The sequence below is a fragment of the Chiloscyllium punctatum genome, chromosome 50, assembly GCF_047496795.1.
Source record: "Chiloscyllium punctatum isolate Juve2018m chromosome 50, sChiPun1.3, whole genome shotgun sequence".
In the NCBI taxonomy this organism is placed as follows: Eukaryota; Metazoa; Chordata; class Chondrichthyes; order Orectolobiformes; family Hemiscylliidae; genus Chiloscyllium; species Chiloscyllium punctatum.
Genome location: NC_092788.1, coordinates 6673279 through 6687265, shown reverse-complemented (window position 1 = coordinate 6687265; position 13987 = coordinate 6673279).

Below are 13987 nucleotides of genomic sequence, written 5' to 3'. Positions count from 1 at the left end.
TGTACAGGGAGATCCAGATCCTTTTCAATGTTACAGCTCCCCACTTGTTGGGTCTGCGTGCCAATGCCATTCCCAGTATTGACTTCATGATTCAGATCTCATTGCCCTACACTGACCTCGGAGGGTTGCACAGCAGAAACAAAAATGCAGCTTAAGTTCCTTTATAGATTGACATTTTTCAACCAATCCCTTTTCAAATGATAGGCTCCAGTTCTGTTTTTCCCATCAAAGGGTCACAATATCACATATCTCCCGCCTCCCCTCCCCATTGCTCCTCATGTGCCACGTATTTGCCCAGATACTACACTTGTCTCAATCACCTTGGAGATTTTTGACATCCTGATCACCCACTCACAATCCGATATTGTTTAGTGCCATCTGCAAACTTGAAAATATAGTACTTGATCCACTCAATCATTATTATGATGTGTATTGGGAATAGCTGGGGCCCAAACCCCAACCCTTGCTATATCCTCCAAGCCTTCCATTCAAAAAATACATTGTTTTATTTCTACTCACTGCTTCCTGACAGCCCTCCCATTCTAAAGCCATATTAGTCCCAGTCCCATAGGATTTGAATTTGCATAATAGGCTTTATCAAAAATCTTTCAGAAAATGCACATATTTCATTGATTGCTTCTCCATAATTATGCTAAAGGCACTTTCTCAAATATGATCCCCATTTTATCAATCTCTGTTGACTTTGTCTGTGCTCATTACTTTCAGTTCCAATACGTCCTCTAAAACTGTTCAGGTGCTAATTTCATTCTATTCCCTTTTTCCAAACAGACTAATGTTCACTAATTTTGTTGGGAAGTTTTCTTTTTTGTTTCGTTTTCTTATGTGAAGACATAACTGAAGTATTTGGTCCACAGTTCTGCCTTTTCCCTGTCCTCAATTCTTTGGTATCAGACTGTAAGAAAGTTGCACCTTTTTTCCCGTACTTTTGCCATTGATATATTTTCAGAAGATATTACAAGCTCAATCTTAAAACCCTTGTTAATATACTCTTCAGAAACCCATCAATCCCTACCTTAAGATACTCACTGATTGATCTTCCACAGCCATACAAACACAGAAGCACAGACTTTGTCCCATCAACAATACAGCACGGTTGACATTAGCCCCACTTTCCGATACAAAGCCGTAGCCGTGAATCTTATGTCATTTCAAGTTCACAACTGTGTATTTTCTAATGGTTGTGAAGTTACCATGACAATTCTTCTCTCAGGAAGTGCATTCCTGACCCCAGAACCCTCTGAGTGAAATACAATCCTCAATTCCTCTCCACATCTCAAATCCTTCACTTTAAAATGTGCTCCATTGTTCTTGGCCATTTGACTAAAAGGAACAGCTGCTATCTATCCATCCTGTCCAGGCCCCTCGTAATCATATCCTTCTGAATTTCGGCCCACTCAGCCTTCTCCCCTCCAAACTAAACAGCCCGAGCTTATCCAGCCTATCTCCATAGCTAATATGCTCCATCCCAGCGAACATCCTGGTGAATCTCCTCAGAGCCCTCTCCACGACAATCACATTCTTCTTGTAATGTGGTTCCTGGCCCTACAATCAGTATTCCATCTTGGCTAAAGCAAACTTCCGCATAGCTCTTATAATCTATGCCTTGATGAATAAAGGTTATGTCTACGGTCCCCTATGCTTTCTCACATTGTGCATTATCCAGTTTAGTCACATTCAGGGATTTGTGGTGAAGCACCCTCTGAGCTTCCTCGTGTGCTGCCATTCACTGAGTTCTCCCCTGTCTAGTTCCTTCTTCCAAAGTGCATCATTTGATATTGATCAGGGTTACATTCCATCTGGCATTGATCCACCCATTTAACCATTCCATCTGTATCTCCCTGTAACATAAGACCTTCCTCCTCAATGCCAACCACCCGGCCAATCTTTGTATCAAACACAAACGTAGTTGTCACACTCCCGCCACACCCGTCCATATTCACAGCTGCATCATTTATGAATTCCACAAATAATCAGGTTAAAAATGACACAACACCAGGTTATAGTCCAACAGGTTTATTCGGAGGCACTAGCTTCTAAGAGCTGCTTCTTCATCAAGTGGTTGTGCGCTTTGAAATCTCGTGCCTCTGAATAACCTGCTGGACTATCACCTGGTGTTAGGTGATTCTTAAGTTTGTCCACCCCAGTCTAACACCAACAGCTCCCTATCACAAATAATAAGGGACACCGTACTGATCCCTGTGATACACCATTGGACTCGGTTGTGAGTCACACTAACAGCCTTCAACCACTACCCTCTGTCTCCTAACAGTAAGGTGAATTGGAAGCAACTTGGCAAATCACGAATGCTTCCGACCTGTTCCTTTGTTATTCTTTTCCGCTTGACACACTTGCAGAATATCTGGGAATTCTCCCTAATCTTGCCCTACCAGCAGGTTTCTATGCCCATGTTTTAGGCAGTTCTCACCATTGAAGAATTTCCTCATTATTGCGGTCTTAAATGGTCTGTCCATTAAACTGCAATTATTTGCCTTTAATGTGGAACTGGCAGCCAGGGAAACGTCCTGTTTATTTCCAACTTGGCATATGTTTTGTGAAGTTTCCAAGTTTCATTGTGACCCTCCTCTCATTCTTTCAAATTGTAAAGAACACAGGCTGTGTTTCCTCATCAGGCAATCTCGCCATCTGAGGGATTAATCTGGACAATGTCCATTGCACTTTTTTGTGGTCAGTATATTTTTTCTCAGATTGGGTCACCACCACTTTACACAATGGATGTTGATTTGCTCGCTACATTTCCAGACCTTTCGTTATCTTACGAGGTAACATCTTCAGTGGACCTCATGAGAAACAATGCTTAAAATTCCTGCTTTCCATTTATATGTTTGGATTTCTTTGTGTTGGTGATGCTATTTCCTGTGGCGAAGTCATTTCTTGTTCCTTTTCACAGAGGGTGGTTGATGGGGTCTAAAAACTAATAGCACATCGAGTTAGACATCTGTCAGAAATACAGACGGATTTTCTCCATTGTTGCTGTTAATTCCCTTATATCCAGTATCACACGCTGTATAATAGATTCCAGCAGTTTCCAACTTACAGATGTCAAGTTAATGTTCGGCAGTTCTCCAAACTATGTCTTCTTCCCTTTATAGATGCTTGGATTCCTTCCATCCATCTATAGTGTTTGTACCACGTTTGCTAACTTCCATTTATCCACAATGGCTTCTCACCTCTGCAGAATGCACAGGAAAATGAAACACAGTAATCGACTGTGCAATTAATATTTCTATTGCCGATTTATGTCTGACATTTTAATATGAAGTATATTAGGTTTGTCAGACTTAGCAATGCTCAATCCAGTTACATTCTCAAATACCACATTGTTACTGATATAAGTTGACTTTATGTCTTCAGTTGCACAAGCCCAACATGATCACTGGGTATTACTGGGTGATTTTGTGGATCTTCCTCCATGAAGACAGATGCAAAGTAACTGGTTATTTTCTTGGCCATTTCCCTGTTTTTCACAATACACTCTCCTCTCCTGATTACCAATTTCCATATTTGACCTTGCTTTTACTGTGTTTCCTTTGAAATACAGATTGTAGATTTATGCAGTGTTTTTGTTCTTGTTTGTTCGCATTCATGTTCTGTTTTTGATTTCCTTATCAATTTCATGGTCCTTGTTTCTCGATCGTGAATTTGTGAGAATTCTCAAGTTTCCACAATGACTGAAATTCTTCCGAAGCCACTTCCTATGATTAATACGTTTTCTGATTTGTTATGTTAAACATCATTGTGTCATTTTCCCTTTCTTTGGTGTTTATACCTGAAATAAATAGACGTATTATTCAGACTTTGCATTATTTCTATAAATCTCCTGGTCCTGACCAGATATATTCAGGAACTGCAGGAGGACAGAGAAGGAATTGCGGGAGCCCTGGCTGATATTTGTTCATCATCGCTGGCCAACAGGTGAGGTCCCGGAGGATTGGAGGGTAGCGAATGCTCTGCCCTTACTCAAGAAGGGCTAAAAAGAAAAACTTGGGAACTATGGACCACTAAACCTAAAATCTGTAGCAGGTAACTTACTGGAAAAGGTTCTGAGAGATAAGATATACGTGCATTAGGAAAGACAGGGTGTGATTCTGAGCAAGATTAGAGTGGTGCTAGAAAAGCACAGCAGAGCAAGCAGCATCCGAGGAACAGGAAAATCAACCTTTCGGGCAAAAGTCTATCATCAAAGGCAGCACGGCTTTGTGCATCGGACACCATAGCTCACAAATCTGTTCGAGTTCTATGACGAAGTGACCAGCAACGTTGAGGAGGTCAGGGTTGTATGCGTCGTCTATATGGATTCAAGTAAGGCCTTCAATAAGCTTCCACATGGTGCGCTGCTCTGGAAGGTTAGATCGCAAGAAACTGGAGGAGGACCTGCCAAATTGGATACAAAATTGGCTTGATGGTAGGAAGCAAAGAGTAATAGTGGAAGGATGCTTGTCAGACTGGAGGCCTGGGACTAATAGAATGTATCAGGGCGATGCTGGCACCACTATATATTACATATATCTATAATTTAGATGAGAATGTACGTGCATGATTTGTCAGTTTGAAGGTGACAATAAAATAGGCCGTTACATGGAGAATGACAAAGGTTATCAGAAATTTCAGAACTTACAGAAGTATCTTGATCAGCTTGGGAAGTGGGCAGAGAAATGGTAAATGGATTTTAATGCAGATCAGTGTAAGTTCTTGCATTTTAGAAACTCAAATCAATATCGGAGTTTTATGGTGAATGGCTGGGTCTTAAGGAATGTATTGGAACAGAGGAACCTTGGAATTCAGGTACATAGTTCTCTGAAAGTTGATTCAGAGGTAGACAGGGCCATGAAGAGAACTTTTGGCACACTGGCATTCATCAGTCAGGGCACTAGGTAGCGAATTTGGGGAGCTATGCTGCAGAATACGGGGCACTGATGAGGCCAAACTTGTAGCGTTATGTTCAGTTTTGGCAACGTTGCTATAGGAATGATGTTATTAAACTGGAATGAGTGCAGAAGAAATTTACAAGGATGTTGCCAAGGACTCAAAGCTCTGAGTTCTTGGGAGAGGTTGGATAAGCTAGGACTTTTTTCTGTTGCGTGTATGTGACTGGGGAGAGGATCTTATTGAAGGGTAAAAGATCATAACAGGCATGGATAGAGTGAATGCAGTCAGCCTTTACTTCCCGGGATTGGACAATCACGGACTAGAGGGCATCAGTTTAAGGTCAAAGGAGTAAGAATAAAAGGGAACCTGAGGAGCAACTTTTTTGCACACAGGGTGATACGCATATGGAATGAGCTACCAGCAGAAGTAGTGAAGGTGGGTACATTCACAACATTTAAAATGCATTTTGTCAAATACAGGATAGGAAAGGATTAGAAGGATACGGGGCAATGGCTGGGACATGGGGTAAGTGTAAATTGACATTTTGATCGGAATGGATCAGTTTGAGCCGAAGGGCCTATAGGACTCTATGAATCTAACAACCATTGCTTATCTCCCACTGAATGTTATTTTGTATTTTCCCAGTTCACTGGAACAAACTTGACCCTCTCGGCTGCATGTGCAAACATTCTATATTGTATGCAGACGCCGTGTAAAATACAACATATTAATGTCACTATTCCTCCAAAGCTGCTTCAGAGCAAGGACATCGATTAGTCCTCCTGACTACACAACACCTAATCCAAAAAAATTTTGATCTGTAGTTTGGTTCAAGACATACTCTACAACACACCTGATATACATTTAGGGAATTTATTTTTCACAGTCACTTAGTTAACGCAGTTGAGATGCAACTTGAGACCATCCGATAAGAATGCAGTATCGATGATATTTGCATGTCTAAGTTTCAGAGCATATAACGCTCGAATTTCTGCAACAATTTTAGTTTCGATATATAATACACCAATGTTTGCTTCTCCTTGTTATTTCTAAGCTCCCCTTAACCTGAATCTGAGGGACATGGTCTGTGGCATTATTGGTGATAGACTTGGACAAGACATTCCGGAAGGGTCACCTTGACGCATGATACAGGCCAAGAGTCAATAACCTTCTCCGCTCTGTCAGAATAAGGGTCACCATATTCTATCTGCTCCTTCACACTCCCTGTATACCTGTTATAGCACTGACCCCCGAACAAGGCTCTCATTCTATTTCCAAATAAGGCTCAGGCATTTCCAAACTCACTATTGAATTCAGCAACTTTCTTCCTCACTTCCTCTGTCACCTACACAATATGCCCCACACTAATAATACTAAATTGATTTACAACTGTCAACTGACTCATTCCGGACACCTCACCATTCCCCCCAGCCCCACATCCAACAGCACGAACAGCAGGGTCACCCATTTCCACTCTCCCTCCCTCTCTCCCTTTCTCCTGCTCCAGGAGAAACGGCCTGGAATGGGACAGAAAGGGCCAAGCCGTGTGGTGCTGTGCCTGATATCTGTTCCCTCACACCCCCTTCTCCCGCCATGTGGGGAGGAACCTGGCATGAGCCGGACAGAAACAAGATGGCTCATGTGGAGCTTCTGAAACATCCACTTCCCATCAACTGAGTAAAGAGCAACATTCAGTTCTCACTTTAAACCCACTGTCAGTTCCAACGTCAGTCCATTCACTCCCAAACAATAACAGATACCTCACTGCACAGAGATGCAGACACTGAAATGCACAGACGTATTGGTAAACACCCCAACACACGAACATGCACAACACATATAAGGAGATGGGTATACAAACAGATTGCAACACACAGAGACATATACAATTGCACACAAATAGAAACAAACACAGATAGAAACACAGAGACTGATACATAGGTACACAGATGTCGACACACAAATACACAGAAAACAAGCACATGGACACACACATACGGACGCACACACACACACACACACACATATACACACATACACACAGAGACACAAGCACCAGTGTCATTAAGACACAAATCGACACTTTTTTTGGTTTATAAAGGGATCAAGGATTCTCGGGAGAAGGCAGGAGATTGAGTTTGGGGTACATACAAGAAATTATTGAATGGCATTTCAGACTTGATGGGCCGAATTGCCTCATTCTGCTCCTTTTTTCAGGCTCATGTGGTGTTATGCTGTCAAGTATTCACGTTCTGAGATTGCAGCAGAGGCTGGATTTGATACATATTTAACTGGAAAGAGTCAGTGGGAATGTGGGACAGGTTTGGAGTGCAGAATGGTTTATGGTGATTCATAATTATTATATCCTTAAGTATGAAAAGAGGTGGTGATTTGATGTGAGGTTAGCACAGTTTTAATGTAATGGGTCCGACAATGAAATAAAGATGACACTTTCCATTTAGTGCTGTGCGGTCTGTGGTATCCTCATCCTCAGGGAATAGGGAATATTGAGGATATTCTAGACTGAGCTCGACTGATCTTTGCTGGACAGGAGAGTCAATGTTTATCGGGAGCAGACAGGAGAGGGATGATCAGAGACAATTGGACCAGCCATGAACATTCTGAATGTGTTGTTATCTCAATCCACCCTCGATGCTGTTATAGAGAAATACTGCTGCCCCTACTCCATGTGTTGTTCCCTCAATCCACCACTCGAAGCTGTTACAGAGATACACTGCTGTCCATACCCCATGTGTTGTTCCCTCAATCCGTCTCACGGTGCCGTTACAGAGATATACTGCTGCCCCTACCCCATGTGTTGTTCCCTCAATCCACCCTCGATGCTGTGATAGAGATATACTGCTGCCCCTACCCCATGTGTTGTTCCCTCAATCCACCACTCGAAGCTGTTACAGAGATATACTGCTGCCCCTACTCCATGTGTTGTTCCCTCAATCCACCACTCGAAGCTGTTACAGAGATACACTGCTGTCCCTACCCCATGTGTTGTTCCCTCAATCCGTCTCACGGTGCCGTTACAGAGATATACTGCTGCCCCTACCCCATGTGTTGTTCCCTCAATCCACCCTCGATGCTGTGATAGAGATATACTGCTGCCCCTACCCCATGTGTTGTTCCCTCAATCCACCACTCGAAGCTGTTACAGAGATATACTGCTGCCCCTACCCCATGTGTTGTTCCCTCAATCCACCCTCGATGCTGTTACAGAGATATACTGCTGCCCCTACCCCATGTGTTATTCCCTCAATCCACCATCGAGGCTGTGACAGAGATATACTACTGCCCCTACCCCATGTGTTGTTCCTTCAATCCACTCCTCGATGCTGTTACAGGGTAGGGGACGACCCCAATCCGTCAGACAGGATCGTTACAATGAGACAGGAGGAGACCATTCTGCCCCTCTAAGAAATTACACAGGAATATAGAATTAAGTAATTCAGATCGTTGAGTACATGACACAGACCAGGACGAGGCCATTCCACCCGCCTGAGCGGCTACACAGGAACAGGGAATATGTCGCTAGTATGAAATAGAGAGTAGAGAGAAATGTTTACTTTCAGGCTGCAAAGTTCTAACTGATGGAGTGCCTCAGAGATCACAGTGGGGTCATCAATGACCAATAATCTGTATCAAAGATCTGGAGGAAGGGGAGGGAATGGCTTGGAGCTCAATTAGCACGTACACCAAGATTCATTGTGTCGTCAAATTGAGACACTGAGTCTGCAATATGATTATAGACAGGGATGGTTAGTGTGCAAACCTTCAGTAGAAATAACATAAGGTAAATTGTCTGTTTTGGCATGGAGGATAAAATAATGGTAATCAATTTAAATGGAGAGAGATTGCAGAACTCTGTGATACAGGAGGTTTCCATGTTCCTGGGACATGAATCATGTGAAGTCAGTCTGCAGATGCAGCAATTGATTTGGAAGGTAAGTGGAATGATGCTGTTTTTGACAAAAGATTAAGGTTTAATTGCAGGAATGCTTTATGGCATCTGTACAGGGCATTGCTGAGACCACATCTGATGCACTGTGTACAGTTTTGATCCCCTACACTAAAATAAAAGGATATAATTATTTTTGAAATTTTCAAAGAGGTTTCCCTTTTCTCATTCCTGGGATGCCGGCCTTTGGTTATGGGGGATAATCAGTTCCGATCTTAGCCTAGAAAGAGTATTGAACCACCATGACCTTGAGAAAAGTGCATCAGCTGGATGGATATTATCTCTTGTCAGGGAGACTAAAGCTAGAGAAAATATTTGAAGAAAAAGATGTATTGATATTAACACACATACTATGAAGACACCGACCAATATTTACAAATTACACAGACACGTGTAAGTATGTCATCAAATTATAAAATGGGGACATTTTTTGAGATTGAATGGAATTGTGTCCAACAAGAGCAATGATGCCCCTGCATATAATCCATAATCAGGTTTTCCCGAGAATGTTCCAGGAGAGCACACATGGTCCAGTTTGGTGTTCAGTTGATATTATTGTATGTTTCAACAGAGAGAGGGAGAAAATTGTTCCCTGCCTGAGAAACAACAGCCGATTGATCCCTTTCTCTTACTTTGTTCCACCAGATAGCAAAGTGTCAGTCTATAAAATCCCTGAGTTATCTTTGCCACTTGTGGTGGATTCCTGGTGAGGATTCATTGGAAACTCTCATATGCCCGAAACAAAGGGAATTCAGCCAAATCCAACAGTTCCAGAAAGAAATCCCACAACCAGTAGCTTATTTGAACAGAATAACTTCAATGGCAGAATAACATTTGGAACACTCTGTCATTGTACTATTTGATATGAGTTCAACGTTCTGTGTCTTACATTTTTTTTTTCAGAAAATGACCTAATCTGAGACTGATATCATTGGTTACATCATTAAACTGGTTACATTTAAGATTGGTGTAACCAGTGGAGGAGTGAGACGGAAAAGGAAACAGTGACCCTCCAACTTTGGCTGGAACACAAATGAGAAATTTTCAAAGGGCTGTCCAAGTGGAAATTCCCTCCCCAGAAGTTTGTGGTGCCTGGATGTTTACATTTATTCAAAGTTGTATTTGTTGACATTTGACAGAAAAGTGAATGTAGAAAATGGTATACAGACAGAAAAGTGCTGGGGACATCACAATCACATGACCCATAGTCTTTGTGCATGGTGGAGCGGGGACAAAGTGTCTAATGGCACACTCCTGCTGCTCAGTCCGATGTTCCTATGTTCCATCCAACCACTCACAGCTCCTGCAAGGAGCAGTTGGAGGCCACTTGCTCCAAATACCTGATCCACAGTAACACAGCATCTCATTCAGTCCCTCAAGACTGTCACGCACACACGGTTTAGTGTGGGTTGGAAAATACTATTTGGAAATCCAGGCTGGGTTCGAAAGACGCCTCTGGTCTCTTTGCAGAGTGTCTCCTCACTGCAACTTGTGCTTTATTTGTTGGTCATAATACAGGCCCAGATTCACTGTGAATACAACCCTCATATCTCACCCAGAGATGACTCACAAAATACTTTGCTCTGTCTGATTGCAACATTCAATAGCAGAACGTTGAGGAAAATTACAACCATTAACTTTGTAATTACAGAATATGAGGACATAAGAAACCTGATCAGCTAATTCGGGCGATCAAGCCATTGTCTACCATCATGGCTGATCTACTATTGGCATTAACTCCTTTTTAATGTCCAATTATTCACATCCCGTAGCTGTCTGACAGCTCAAAAATCCATCTACCTCCTCCTTAAATGCTTTCAGTGACGTAGATCCCATAACTCGCTCGCCCAGATAATTCCTGATGTTGCTTACCCGCTGTGAGAGGAAAACATTCCCTACACATACATCGTCACCTAATTGATATGAACAAGAGGTGAACACAGGGGCTCAGCAAACAGTGAATGGCTTTGATATCAAGTGAGTATTTGACTGAGGATGGCATCAGGACCACCCACTTATTTGAGCTAAATGGAAATCAGGTGTAACCTCCCACTTGTCTGGGTCTTTCAGAGCACAAAGAAAGATGCTTGTGGTCGGTGGCCAACAGTCCTCACAGTTCCAGGACATGTCTGCAGGAGATCCTCGGGTTAGCCTCCTCAGCACAAACATCTTCAACTGCTATGTCAATATCTTATCCTTTCATAAGATCTGAAGTAAGGAAGATGACTGAAGATCACACAATATTCAGAGATTTTGTGCTCCCTCAGCTCCTGAACCATCTTGTGTCCATGTGCGGCAAGACCTGGACAGCATTCTGTTTGTGCTGGTAAAGTGTCGGTAACATTCATGTAACAGCGCTGCCAGACCCTGCACATTTCCACAGTTAATAGAGGAGCTCAATCAGCATCCCAGGCTGGTTGCACACTGATATGTGGAAGCCATTGAGCCCGTGGAAACTACTGAACAAGAAGAGGGACAGCCCATTCAATCCACCTGTCTATTCCACAGGAATAAGAGGGGTCTGGTCAGTACATCGAGCTGTTAAACAAGAACAGGCAGAGCCTAATCAGACCCTTAAACCTGTTCCATGAGACCAGGAGGTGGCTAATAAGCCCCACGAGATAGTTATACAGAAACAGGAGGGCGTCATTGATACTCTAACATGACAAACCAATGAAACCGAGACTGCATTGATCGGGGGCTCCATGGTGTTAATCATGGTTCCATTGTTTGTAGAACGTGTGCTACCTTCACATGGTTTGCTGGCAGTGATAAGGGAAACCAAATATTTTGTGTAAAGTCTCAAGGAGGCATCTTCTATCTCAGAGAAGACACTCCCATGTGTTCTATGTAGGTCAGAAGCTGCTGGGAAGAGTTAACTCTTTTATAATGAAGGTACTGTTGCTACTGTCGGGATTATGGATGGCATGACGATCATTGCAGGATCACGCACCAATTGAACTGTATTAACGTTGGGAGAGTTTTTTTTTCAAAAGCCTGAACCTCTCTCTCTGTTTCTGAATCGAAATAGGGAGTGGGTGTGGGTGGGTGGAACGTTCTCAGAGAATCTTAAACTATCGAGAACCATGTAACCCGTTGAAAAAAATCCATGGTATTTTTCACCTTAACAGTGTCTGTTTAGAACATCATAAGTGATTGTGCATCCCCCTTAATGTTCAATGCAATCACCTTATTCTCAACTGAGCTTCACTCACTGTTCATGTTGCCATCATCCCAGGGATTAATCTGATGAGACTTGAGAGAAAGTCTATCCACAGTACCCCAAATACTGCCTCAACACACTCAGGGATGATCACAATAATCCTTTCCTCTAACTTAGACATCGCCGTTTCTTTCCTGTGTTATGAGACGCCATTGTTTCTCTATGCACTACGACTGACATGGAATTTATAAGTTCCTTATATCTGTACGTCAGCATCAATAAAGCCAGCACCAGTGTTGCCTATGGGGATGTGCATCACACTCGGGGAGCATTTCAATGAGATCGAATCCACCTAAAAGATGTAATGATCACCTCCCTGAATAGAAATGAGTTGTACAAATACGGGAAACAGGTAGAGGATGGGAGCTATCTTTACTTTTGTTCTTCTCTCACAGGATGTATGCAGCCCTGGTCAGGGCAGCATGTTACACCAATCTTAAATTGAGTGGCTGGTTCAGTTGTTCCACAGGACAGTAAAGAGTAAAACACATTTTACTGGGGGTTTGTAGTGTTACAATTCAGGATAAATTCTCCTGCTTAATTAAAAGCAGCAACACAGAAAAGATTTATCCAATGTGTGATGTTTCTAGAGTCTAAGAACTATTTAAAGTAAAAATTAACAACTTTATTTCTTAAAGTTTTACAGAGAATAATAATCGAACAAATATTTACAACTTCTTCCTCTAAACTATCTTTGACCTCCCCCCTCCACAATACGAGTCAGATAAGTTTCCTAATTAAGATTTACAAAATAAAACTTCTTATCTCAAAACCAGGAAGCTTTCGGTTCTTCTCCATAGTCCTGTCTTCTTTTCTTCTGGGGAATTCTGCTTCACTAGTTACTAATCAATGAATATACTTTTAAGGGAACTATTTTTCAGGCAGTCTTTGCATGCTGGTAGCTTGGCAGCTCTGCTCTCAACTGCTCAATTTTCCACGGTCTTGTACCTCCAAACTATTGAAATGTGTCATTGGCTTTTAAGATTATCAATCTATTACATTCAAACTTGATTCGAAGTGGGTCATTTGAAGTATAATTTAAACTGTTTGGCTGAATTTGTTTTTGTCTCAAGACAATGAGCTAATCGAGTTGTTCGATCAAATGTTAAATTATATCTATTTTTCAGAAGACTTGGTGCTGTCAGGTAGTTTAAAGGTTCAGTACACCCACATGTTCATCACTGAAGTCACACGGAAACCTGATTAGGAAAGGTTGACACATTGACTTACCTAAAGGACTTCAGCCAAGTAGATGGACTTTTATAACAAATGTTAATGGTTGCTTTTAAATTCCACCAATTTCCTTCATGAGATATCAACAGACTATTATTCTGTGGCTCTAGATTATGAGTCAATGACTTGACTACCATAAACTGTCTTCCTGTACGTGCAGGGAACACGTCAAACATCCTCAAGAGCAATTATTTAGTGATGGACTTGTGATGAGAAGGCACTTGAAACTGTTGCATCCAGATTGAACAAAGGCAAAAATCATGGTTCATTCAGAAGTTGCACTGAGCCTGCAGACGAGACTGAGATATCATGACGGTGGTTTTGGACAGGATTGGTGAGTGGGGAGGACATGGAGATGCAAATCCGTGAAGGACAAAATGGATTATGGAGTTTGAGAACATTCTGTGTCCTTCTCGCTTATCAGTGAGTAATTTATAAATAGTAGTTTGATAGTTATAATTTATAAGGAAAGGATTTTTTGTTTGGAACTGAAGACATTGACTTGCACTTTCCACAATTTGTATATCATGAGCAGAAATTTAGTTCAACCCAGTTTAGTAGATAAATATAATGACTTACCAGGAACACCAACTATCGCAAGGATGGGATAGTAACCACCTTGAATAATCCAAAGGATATACAGGATCCGTGATGCT